Consider the following 12,500-nt stretch of genomic DNA (forward strand, 5'->3'; position numbering starts at 1 on the left):
TGGGGGAAAATTGTTGGCTTGGTTGAAGACCTTGAGTGGGATGACTTTGGTGTTCCTTGGAACTCTCTGTCTTCTATGGAACTAAACCTTCAAGTTGATGAACTGGATTCAAACCTCTTATCTATTGAGGTAAGATTTTTTATTTTCCTATTTTCAAACTTTGATTGAAGCATACTCATTTAATAATTAAATAACTTAATTAATACATTATTATTTTCTCTCACAGGAAATTGTGTCTGAAATACGAAATGAAAATACTGCTTTTGCTACAACTTGGGGCGAAATTGTTGGCTTGGTTGAAGACCTTATGAGCGACCAAGACCCACAGAACGAGTTGGTCCTTGATGACCCAACCAAAGAGTTATACCTTGGAGACCAGCAAAATCCTGAAAAAGAGTTTTACAGCAATAGTACTCATTGTGAGTTATCAAGACAATACCCACTGAACAAGTTATACCTTGATGAGCCAGAATACAAGTTTTACCTTGGAGACTCACAAATTTTGAAAAAATCAGTAAATGAGTTCTGCCTTGATGGTTTAAATAACTACCTTGGAGACTCAGGAAAAGGGTTCTGCCAAGATGGTTCTAAATATGGGGCCTACCTTGGAGACTCACAAATTTTGAAAAAATCAGTAAATGAGTTCTGCCTTGATGGTTTAAATAACTACCTTGGAGACTCAGGAAAAGGGTTCTGCCAAGATGGTTCTAAATATGGGGCCTACCTTGGAGACTCACAAATTTTGAAAAATCAGTAAATGAGTTCTGCCTTGATGGTTTAAATAACTACCTTGGAGACTCAGGAAAAGGGTTCTGCCAAGATGGTTCTAAATATGGGGCCTACCTTGGAGACTCACAAATTTTGAAAAAATCAGTAAATGAGTTATCCTTAAGAGACTTTGTAAGTTGGTTTTACTTTGAATACTTGAAATGTGGGTTCTGGATTGATAACTCACAATGTGATACATATCTTGGAAACTCAACGGGAATGTGGTTATACCTTGAAGACTTGGAAAGTTGGGTTTATGTTGGACACTTGAAACTTTTTTGGGGGCTTTTATTTATTTATTTATTTATTTATTATTATTATTATTTTATTTATTTATATTTTGGAGACTTTTGGAGTTGCTATCACTCTTTGGGATCTAAACCTATCGATGTAGTTCTTTGTCGGATGGTGCTTGATGGGAGCAAGATCAAGAAAGTTCTGGGAAGAAAGTGCAGGCTTACTCCCCCTTTCTACGTCATCAAACCTGAAAGCCTTAAAAGACAGAATTGGAAGAAGAAAAAAAACGTAAAAATATATATATATAGGTGGAAATCTCATTTTGAAAAAGACATTGTGTTGGGCGAGGATTGAGTTGGGGTTGAGATTTTGAATGTGAGGGTTGGGGTTGAGATTTTGAATGTGAGGGTTGGGACACACACACATACACATCAACAAACAAAAGTTAAGCCTTGACTATTCAGTTGAGGATTCTGTGTTTGGGGTTCACAGATCTAAGAACGTCCCCCTTGACACACATTATATACTGTTATACACCTCGGACTTGGCCCTCGAGTGTCCACAACGGTGTATAGTAGGAGGGAGTGAAGCGCCAACCTATTGCTCCCATTACACACACACACACAAACAAAAGTTAAGCCTTGACTATTCAGTTGAGGATTCTGTGTTTGGGGTTCACAGATCTAAGAACGTCCCCCTTGACACACATTATATACTTGGCCCTCGAGTGTCCACAAAGGTGTATTATCTGCTTAGTTTTGTCTTTTGTAATTCCTGTGAATAAAATGAACCTAAAATCTCTTCCCCTTCCAAATCATATATTTTATAAGTCCAAGGAACTGTATCTATTACATCAACAATTTTAAAAAGTTCTTTCGTCCATCGTTCAGTAAAACCCTTTTCAAAATGAGATTTCCACCTATATATTCTTACGATATCACCAACTTTGAACTTAGGTTTTCTGACATTAATCTCTTTTCATATTTTAATTTTGTAAATGTTTCTGATGGCTTCATATTCGTTGACGTGTGAATCGTGTCATTATACTTATCCACAATATCCTGAATAAAAGATAACCATTGTTGTGAACCGAGTTGTGTGAATTTTTTATATAGTCTCTCTTTTAAGGTACGATTTAAAACGTTCAACAACAACTGCCTTCCCTTCATTAAAGGTACTGTATAATGTAATACTGTTATTTTTTAGAAAATTCATAAATGTCTTGTTATAAAACTCTCTACCCTCATCAGTCCACAATTTCTTAGGTTTTCTCTTACTTTTATTAAATATCTGTTGAAAAGCTAACACAAGAGTATTACCTGTTTTGTTTTTAAAGGGACAACCCACGCATATCTACTCCTCAAATCAATAACGGTTAAAGCATACTTGTACCCCTTATCATTATTGAGTTCAATCAAATCAGCAGACCAGATATAATCAACTTCCTTGGAATAAACTTTCCTTCTCTGAAACTTTGTGAATATTGGTTTATGTAATTCATCAGCTAATTGCTCTTCAGTCTTAATGGCATCATTAGAGCCTATAAGTTTTTTGAATTTCCAAGTCCAAGTTTCAATTTAGCACTAATCATCTTCTTCACGATGAACCTATCAACTTTTTCTCTCAAGGTTGGATTTTGTATCAGAGACAAATTATATAACATTTCTCTATCGGCTTCATGCTTTTCTTCCAACGTTGTGGTATTCCCATAATCAATATCGTGTCTCATGCACACTTCATCAACTCTATTGATTGGTTTACTCCAGGATTTAGGATTGTCTGCCTCATCTAATCTTTTATCCAAGTTTGTGCCTGGACCACAGAAAGAATACCCTGGAAGATGTAATTCCCCTGGTATTCCAGTAGTTGTAAATTTACTTCCTGATAAAAACTTTTGTATATCTCCTCCGAGTTTGTGTTTGGAGATAAATTGATTTTTTTGAACCACACACCGAACATATACCTTTTTGTATAACCCTGTTATTTTTACTTTTAATATATGAAATATTTTTAGTATTAGTTTTCTTTTTACATTTGAGACAATAACTCATTTATTTATGAGAAAAATTTCTGCAGAGTGCAAAAACCTTTTTAGTTTCCAACATGCACATTTGAATCTTAATTTTTAAAACATAAAGAATCCTTAGAAATGCCTTCACTCTCTCCTCCATTTATTTAAGAAAAAACTTGAATTAAAATACATGTCTTCTCGATGTCGATAGTCTTGTCGAAAGTATTGCAAATAGACTTTTTAATTCTTTGTATTCCTCCCTGGTGAGATAAGTTAATTTCTTTAATACCTCTATTCTGTTTTGTATCTCACTGGTTTCCATATTTTGATATTTATTCATTCTCTCTCTTTCCTCCCTCTCTCTCTTCTCTCTTTCCTCCTTCTCTCTCTCCTCCTCCTCCTTTTCCTCCTCTTCCCTCTCTTCTTCAACTCCTTCCTCATCCCTTACTATACTTGAATCGTTTACACCCCATAGAATATTATACATATATTCATCAGGATTTCTTGTTATTCCTGTATCCAAAATAATTTTTTACAACAGGATACCAATAAAATTTCTTTTGAATTTCTAAAAGAGCCTTACCTTTTCTTAACCTTATAATTTTTTCATTATTTAACATTCTAATTAAATCTAAAGTTGTTGGTTTATCAACATCAGCATAATGCCAATCTTTTATTGAAAATACCTCATTCTTATGTTGTAGAACATATTTATTAAAATACCGAATACCCTTTTCTTGAAGGTATGCTTGAACACAGAAATGATAATTTTCTTGAAGCCTTCTTGCTGTCATTTATGTATTAGAAATATATGTTAGAATAATATTATGGTACGAAACACCTCCCCATCTTCCCATAGTTAAATCATTTTGTATTTCCTTACTTATTATATATAATCCTGTTTTTCTGTTTTCATGAGATAAACAAGGGCAAAACCATTATTATATTTACCCTTATTAAATTCTTTTATTTGTTGTTTACTAATCGTGGCTCCACAAAACTCATTCTCGATACCAAGTGGATAATATTCTTCCTTACGAGACTGATTTAATTGTTCCAGGTCTTCGAGGTTAATTTTAAATGACCAATTATACCCTAAATCATTCATATCATACCCCCATTGTTCTATTCTCATACAAACGATACGCCCTTCTTTATAAAAATTTATTTTAATTCGAACTGTGAATTCTGTATGACCTGGAGATAATATCAACACTTCTGTATCTTTAGAATACACAGCCGTTTTATTTAAGTATATATATTGTGATAAATCGCTTAATCTCACCAAGTCATTCGCGTCAGTCGGGCTTGGATAATTTTTTAATTTATAAGCATTTTTCATGTTAATATTTTTGTTTATATTATATTTATATCGTTCAGCCTGTGCCTTTGTATAATAATTTGATAAATCAATATCCAGTTCTTGAGATACACCAAAGATAGAACCATCTTTACCAACATAAGTCATTTATATTAGATTAAAAATAATATCATAAAATTTTTTATTTTTGTTGAGTTGAAATAACACATATAGACATAATTGACCACAACACTTGGAATTTAATTCTTGGACTTGAAATGTTTGATAAACACCATTCTGTAAGAATTTTATGACTTCAACAGGTGGTGGAAGACCAAAACTATCAAAATAATATTTGTCTTGACTATTAAAAATACAAACCCAATGAGAACCGTTCCCATCATTATCTTCTAAGTTCATAATAATATTCTTTGTATGTTTCGACACATTTGTTAATTCATCTCTCATACAAATAACCACATTATGAATTTTTAATTTCTTACAATATTTGGCAAGTTGTAAATTTGATGTTGTATTCTTTCCAAATTCTTTCAACCACTCATCAATGCTCATTTATTTATTAGAAAGATATAATCCATTACCTCTTTTCGTTAATTTTACACCTGCTTGTGCTATAGAAGAAAGCATATCTCCAACTAACAATCTCGCTTTATCAGGCAGACCTTCAAGTTTTTCAGCAAAATCTACAATTACACCACTTCCACTAATTTGTTTCTCCAACTCTTTGTTATGTCTTTCCAATTCTTTTGAGCCTGGAGTTGAGCCTTCCTTTCGTTGGCAGTTTTGACCGCTGTTGAAATACCACCCGTCAATGCTCCAACCGCACTTAAACCAGCAAATAAAGGAATTAGAAATGGGAGAAATCCTCCACTCGTCTCTCTTATTGAATATTTTTTAACATTGGTTTTGTCATTTTAATTTTAAGTGAGCCAGTGTCATTCAAGATTTTAACCTGTTCTCTTGTGAGCAAAACATCAATTCTTACTGCTCCTTTTCTCTGAATTGTATTAACGTTAATCGTACAAGGCTTTTGATTTTGAACACAAGATGATAGTTTATGAAGATTGATTTGATTAACATATACCCCAGTTGGTACTTTGCCACTCATTTATTTAACAAAAAAATTATGTGAGACTAATCATCACACCATTATCTGTATTAATCTGCAATTCTGTTTCTTCCAAAAGCAAACAATATGTATCAACTTCTTCACTCTCTCCTCTTTCAATGTATAGGGAAGTATCCACTCGATTAGACTTTATAGTTTCTTTTTGAGCGCTCAGGTCAAGCGTATAGATTGTATACAAACTTTTAAATGCTGTCATATCCAAAATAGGTTCTTTATTTCCATTACTTTCACACACCTTTTGGTAAGACTTGTATGCTTCAGCAAAATCATTTTTTCCCAATTAATTTCCAATCTATCTCGTGGATAAAATGTTCCATCTAGAGAAACGCGAAGTTGTTTCACCTTAGCATTATCACTCAATGCATTATTCTTATCAGTCGCAGTATCACCATCTGGCTTTTTAAAAATCATCCACAGATATCGTGGCTTTCCTTCCAGAACACCCAAATTCCACGTGTAAGTAGTTTGATTGAGTTTAACGTGTTGACATCTTCTTTTGAGGTATGATACACTGAGTGGTCTCTTTGAGTTAAGTCTTCGATTCAACATCTCTTCTGTTTTAAGATTAGGAGTATATTCACTGATATACCAACTCATCTCCTCAATTACAAATTTATTCTGATCACTAAAAGCATTACCAACACCAAAAAGCAATCTATTTTCATTATCATTCCTTTGTAGTTGAAATCTAATTTTAAGACCATACAGAACTTTATCATAATCACAAAATCCAAATATACCTTTAAGAGGAACTGCCACAGTAAAACTATTTTCTGCTTTTGTATCATCATTATACATTCCTTTCCTTTGAATATATCCAGGGTCTGTGTTTGTTCCCGTTGACATATCAGGAATAAAACCTTCGACAGACCCCTTTCCCATTCTATCACTGAATGTATAGAGTGTAAATTTCATCATTTCAGATACAGCAGAGACATAATCAACCGCTTCAACTTCTTGTGTTCCAATATACAATCGCACACTATCAAACATTTTCCAGAAGAAATCATTTACAAGTGTAGCGTTTGTGTTATTCCCAGCCTTAGTGAATTTAAATTTACACAACAAGAAACTTTCGGAGAGATTCAAATAGGTTTGTTGATTATTTATTTCAAAACTTTTTGTACCATTTGTATTCCAGTCTGTTCCAGTTATTGCATTTACCTTGAAGTAATCTTCTTTTTTAGTGGAGTTTGAGATAATAATAGTATCATCCAAATCATAGATACTATCAATTGCTTCCATACTTGTATTTATTTAGGAAAAAAGATGTTAAAACTTTTGAAACCCTGATCCAAGTATTTGAATTATTTTCTGTCGTTCTTGGGGGACAACTGAGTTTTACCTTTCTTAATTTCTTTTTATTGCTTGTAATTTATGAGATTCTTTCTGAGCATCTTTTATACTCTTTACAGCACCTGCTACATTTCCCACAGCAGAAGCAGTTGAACCAATTAGGTCTTTATGTTTAAGAATAGTTGAACCAATACCCATGAGAGTATCAATTATCCCATCTCCTCTAAATTGATGTCCGACACCCCTTTGTCTCTTAGGTTTATAGTATCCTCTACCAAGATACATACCTTCACCCTTGTAGTACGGGAAAGGAACATCCCATCCCCTGTAATTATTTTATATTTTCCCAACTCGTGCTTCCTCACAATAACCATCGTATTTATTTATTGAAAAACTTCACGTAGGTGAATTCTGATGGATATAACTTCTCCATTAAAAGAGATCACACGATTATCTTGGTCGGTTATCCTAAAATTTACTCTGTGTATGGTTTTTCCTGACACAGGTAGATAAACCAAATTTTTAGGCTCCATATTGAATTTATAACCAATTGGGGTTGAGTATGCGCTGAATGAAAATATTGTATTTGTTTTTAATCCATCATTATAAGCACCATCAATCAAATCACAGTGAATTAACACCGAATTTATTCCTGAGGATATTTGAATGACATTATCACTGTAAACGTCCCATTAGTTTCAATCTTTTTTGAGGAGAAACCTAATAACTCTCTAAATGAATTATCAATTGTGAAATCAACCTTGTAGTTATTTTTAACTTTAATCGTTGATTTTGAAGTATGTTTTTGAATGTTTATAACAATATTTTTTGGTTCATCACCCTGTTCTTTCATAAGACGAGCAATTTCGGAAGATATTTGAGAAATCTCGTATGCTCCGGGTGAGACTGTTATCGTTTTGTATCCACTTCCCGGATTATAACTAAACTTGTCATTTTTCTCGGTTATATTAAATAAGGTATTATAAGTCTCCATGGACAATAAAGATGCCTCATATTCTTTTGTTGTGTCAAGTTGTAGTGGGTATGGGAATGAAGATGTGTGGTCGCTTGTTGTGAAATTAAAACTCAGGATTGTGCTTCTCATCTTATTTAATATGAGATAAAATGTCTTTATATTGAGATTTATTAATTATTTTCATGTTCATCAACTGGTCTAAAATGGCTGATGCTTCATTAAAACAATTGTTATTTCCAGCCTTCTTACTGCCGAACAACAATAACAGTCTATTAACTAATTGCGATGGGTCATTTGGAAGAAAACTAATACCTGAACCAAGGATACTTAAAGCCTGAATAATGTGTTTCTCCTTCTCATTCTTCCTACTTTTACCAGAAAGAATAACCTTATAATTTAGAGTGTTCAGCAAATCAATATATACTCTATCATCATTATTTTCCATATCCAATGGTTTATCAATATACTTTGATTCATCCCTCACAGTTGAACCTTGTCTTCCATCTTTTGTGAGAAGAAACATTAATCTCGGAGTTAGTTTAACAGGGGGTTGAGCAGAACTTAAGAACCTTAATTCATCATTAAATATCAATACCTTTTCTTGAACAAGATGAAATATTGCTGGTTGTTCTGTTGGAATGAGTCCTGCTTTGGTTTTTGAATCCGCTGAATATTCATTGTTTTGAACAGCATTCACAATTTAGGAGAATTAGAATATGATGATGAAGGTTTATTTCAACAACTGGAAGAGATTAATCAACCCCCTGATTATCCCCTAAATAATCCCCTAAATCCCCTAAATTGGTTGATTAATCCCCTAAATCAGGGGGTTGATTAATCTCTTCCAGTTGTTGAAATAAACCTTCATCATCATATTCTAATTCTCCTAAATGCTCTAATTCTTCCTCCGTCATTTGACTGAAATCTTTTAACATTTGAAGCTTTCTAGGAGTATATTCTACTGTGGGAACTGTGGAAACATCTTTCATTTTTTCTTGGGAAGTTTTTAAAAGTGGTTTAAAAAATTTCTCTTGTTTTTTTTCAAATGCTTCTTCGCCCGTTAGTTTCTGTCTGCGTTTCTTCTTTATGTCTTCCTGTTGTTTTACAACTTTTGAAACCAACTCTTGATGTTCCTTAAATCTTCTTGCTCTTTCTTTTGTATCCATTTATTTATTGTAAAATATCATTTAATGAATTGTAAAGATCAACAGGGAAATTTTCCTTTTCTTCATCATTCAAGTAGATGTGTTCAAATAAATCCTTTTCTTTAAATATTTCATCAAATTCTTTATTAACATTAATGCGAGTTGTAATTTCTTCTTCACTAATCCTTGCATCTCTGCTTTTCATACGTTTGTGTTGAGTTTCTTCATCAACATCAAAACCGAATGATAAAATCTTCACTCCGCTCAGATATTTAATAATTTGTCTCGTTCCTTCTGGATTAGTTTCTAATATCCCAACACCACCAGATTTTAGTTTCTTTAACTCACTCTTACAATGTGAATATTTTGTTGTACCAAGAGAAACCTCCTCAAATATTTGTCCTTCATTCCTCAATCGCATATGTTCCTCCACTGAAATATAGTGATAATCTTCACCTTTTACTTCTCCAGGTCTTATTGCTCTAGTTGTTGTTGATACAATGCGTATCACGGGGTGTTTTTAAGTAAATTTACAATATTCTCATTTGTACTACACAAGAACCTTGATTTATGAAAGTTTTTCCAGAAGCAGATTTACCCACAAGATTTATAATAATAGTTGTCATTTATATATGTAATTGTTTATAAAACAAAAAATATATCCCTTAATATCTCATCTTGTTTCACAACAATATATTTATATTTTTCAGTCGTGTGCTTCATATAATCCTCAAATTTCTTTTTACTACATAATGTAGAACAATTATCTCTCCAAAAATTATTGATATCTATTGAATTTAACTTGAATAAAATAAAAGTATTAGCATTGTTTCTGATGGAACGACGAGGAAGTTGAAAGTACGATTGACTAAGATAAATACAATTACAAGAAGAATGTCTCCCTCTTGTGTAGTAGCTGTCCATTACCGTTTGGTTTCTCTCATTAACACAATCATCAAAGATAACGAGGTTCTTTTTGATTTATCCAAATCTTGGGAGACGGTATATCATCCGTATTATCACTAAGAATACAAGTTATAAGATTTGATTTATTTTTACATCTCTGTGTATCACAAAATAGTTGAATTATATCTTCAATGTTATAATCATTTAGGTTTTTTGACGTTTAAATAAACCTATTATATCTTCTTTTTGAAGACCAGCATTAAAACCTTGTGAGAGTAGTTGATACTCTGGTTGAAAACTCGACTTTGTGAAAATTATTAAATTATCATAATCTAAAAAGTTGGGAGTGAGGAGCATTTTTAAAAGTAAGCAGGTTTTTCCACATCCACTTGAACCAACTATGAGACATCTTAATGAATTTGGGAGATTTTTATGGTTGTTAAATTTTATCTTATTTTCCCAAATAGGTAAAAAATCATTCATTTATATATTTGAAAAACAGGTTATTTAATTTATTATTGGCTTTTTTAGAAACTCTATATTTTATCCTAAGTTCAGGTTTAATTTCAAGATAATCCATTATTTTATTTATACAATATCTTGTGTTGATATTTCCCTGAAAATTACATCCATGAATAATATACAACAACAATCCTTTGAACATTTCTCTTATACGTTCAGTTTCTTCCCTTGTAAGGAAAGGTGTGTTATCATCCTCATACTTTACATTCATTTCTCTAATCAATCTTGTAAAGTAATTCATTTTTGGTGTAAATCTAAAAGAATTATTTTCCTTTTATATATTTTTATTATCATTAATTAGAAGATAATCACAGAATATACATTGTTTATAGGCTTTTGAGTCTGTGTTTAATCCCTGTCTTTCACACGCAGGACAATTCTCAAATTTGTCATATGGAGAATCAGGAAAGTCTAGCATATTTATAAAGTAAAACTTTACTTAAACTGAAATTCATCTATACTTTCAGTTGTATATTACCATCGATATCGATATACTTTTTCATTATCAGATTCAACGACAACATTTTTATATTAAAGGTAATTTTAAAATTATCGTTAACTACTATTGAACGAAATGTCATTTCACCTGATATATTAACATCCTTTATTTCATCAAGATTTACATCTTTAAGGTTGTTGAAAAAAATACAAATTTCTCCTTGCATATTACAGATGGTCTTATCTTTTCTTTCTAAAGCTTCATCCATAAGGTTTTTTGTTCTTTGATACTTTTTCTTGTTTCATTGCTTTTTCTAGTTTTGAATATATTACTAGAAGGAGAGGAGAAACTTTTGTTAGAGATACTTTAATTGATGTTCTACCAGGTATACTAAAAGCCCTTCCACTGAAGGAAATTGAAGAACTCATATTATTTACCATAATAGTTTTTATCCAATAGTTGTTATATTTATCTTTGTTCAATTTTACATCCTTGACATATTTCTCAGTATCTTTAACAGATGAAGAGATTGATTGAAACTTGTCTTTTGTGTCTTGAAACATTGTATTTATTAAGTGAAAAAGTTGGAGGATAAAATGTTTTTAAGCACAGATTCACCTATAAATTAAACGAAATTTTCATCAAGAAAATTTTAGTTCAAGCAAAGTTTTATTCTATAAATATGGTGAATACAACGTACTGCGATGTTTGTAATCACGAATATAAACATTATAGAAAACACCTCCGAACCAACAAACACACATTTAATCTATTTCATCAAATATCTCCTCTTGAGTTGGAAAGAAAACATTGTGATATCTGTTCAAAGGATGTTTTGAAGAGTAGTTATAATCAACATCTTCAATCACAAAAACACAAGAAAAATGAGTTTAAAGTAAAGGGAGACTATTATATTAAAAACACTGATGAGGCATTTAAAGGGCATATAAAAATAAGGATTTTTCAATTTGGAGAACCCGGTCCATCATCAATAGCTGAATCAATTGAAATAGTGAAACCCGATGTTGAAAAATTTATTAAAAAGACATTAAAAGAAATGAAAACTTTAAAGTTTTATATGGGAGTGAAAATGAATATGAAAAGACAAGATGAAGAACAAACTCCTTATATGAGAACAGATCTTCATTTTATAACATCATTTCAAGATTTTTGAATAGTGGGGTTTATGAAGAACTATCAAGACAAGAGGAGGATGTTGATAATACAGTGGTAGGAAGTGGATTCAATATTAAAAAAATCATCTTTTTAGATATACACATTCTAAAATCAAACCCTCTTAAAGCTTCTTCTTATATTGAATTACCAAAAGAAATAAAACTAAAGAAGGCAGTTGTTAATATTAAGAACAATGATAATAAATGTTTTCTCTGGTCTGTTCTTGCTCACTTACATCCACCAAAATGTAATTCAGAAAGAGTAAAACAATATATGAAATATGAGAATACCTTGGACATTAAAGATTTTAAATTCCCAATGCCATTAACAGATATTCCTAAATTTGAGAAAAAGAATAATCTTTCTATTAATGTATATGGATTAACGGATACAAACAAAGTTCAAATATTAAAAATTTCAAACAACTATAAAAATGAAGAAACACACATTGACCTTTTATATTTTAGTGTTGGAAAGAATTCACATTACACATACATCAATAATTTATCAAGATTAATCTCTTCTCAGGTATTCAGAACAGCAAACAAAATATATCCTTGTAAGCGATGTCTTA

General features: G+C 31.7%; 1 long non-coding RNA gene across 1 annotated transcript in view; it reads left to right on the forward strand.

Moving 5' to 3' along the window:
* LOC147007047 (uncharacterized) overlaps nucleotides 1-462 on the forward strand; it is a 696-nt gene extending 234 nt beyond the window's left edge. The window contains exons 2-3 of the long non-coding RNA XR_015054439.1: nucleotides 1-129; nucleotides 227-462. The exon at nucleotides 1-129 is cut by the window's left edge and continues 48 nt beyond it. This is a non-coding gene — a long non-coding RNA (uncharacterized LOC147007047). The remainder of the gene's footprint in view (nucleotides 130-226) is intronic.
* Nucleotides 463-12,500: the final 12,038 nt, after the last annotated feature.

This window comes from Eptatretus burgeri, unplaced genomic scaffold (assembly GCF_056783735.1).
Source record: "Eptatretus burgeri isolate ZD-2024b unplaced genomic scaffold, Ebu_testis_v1 Ebu_testis_scaffold_858, whole genome shotgun sequence".
Classification (NCBI taxonomy): Eukaryota; Metazoa; Chordata; class Myxini; order Myxiniformes; family Myxinidae; genus Eptatretus; species Eptatretus burgeri.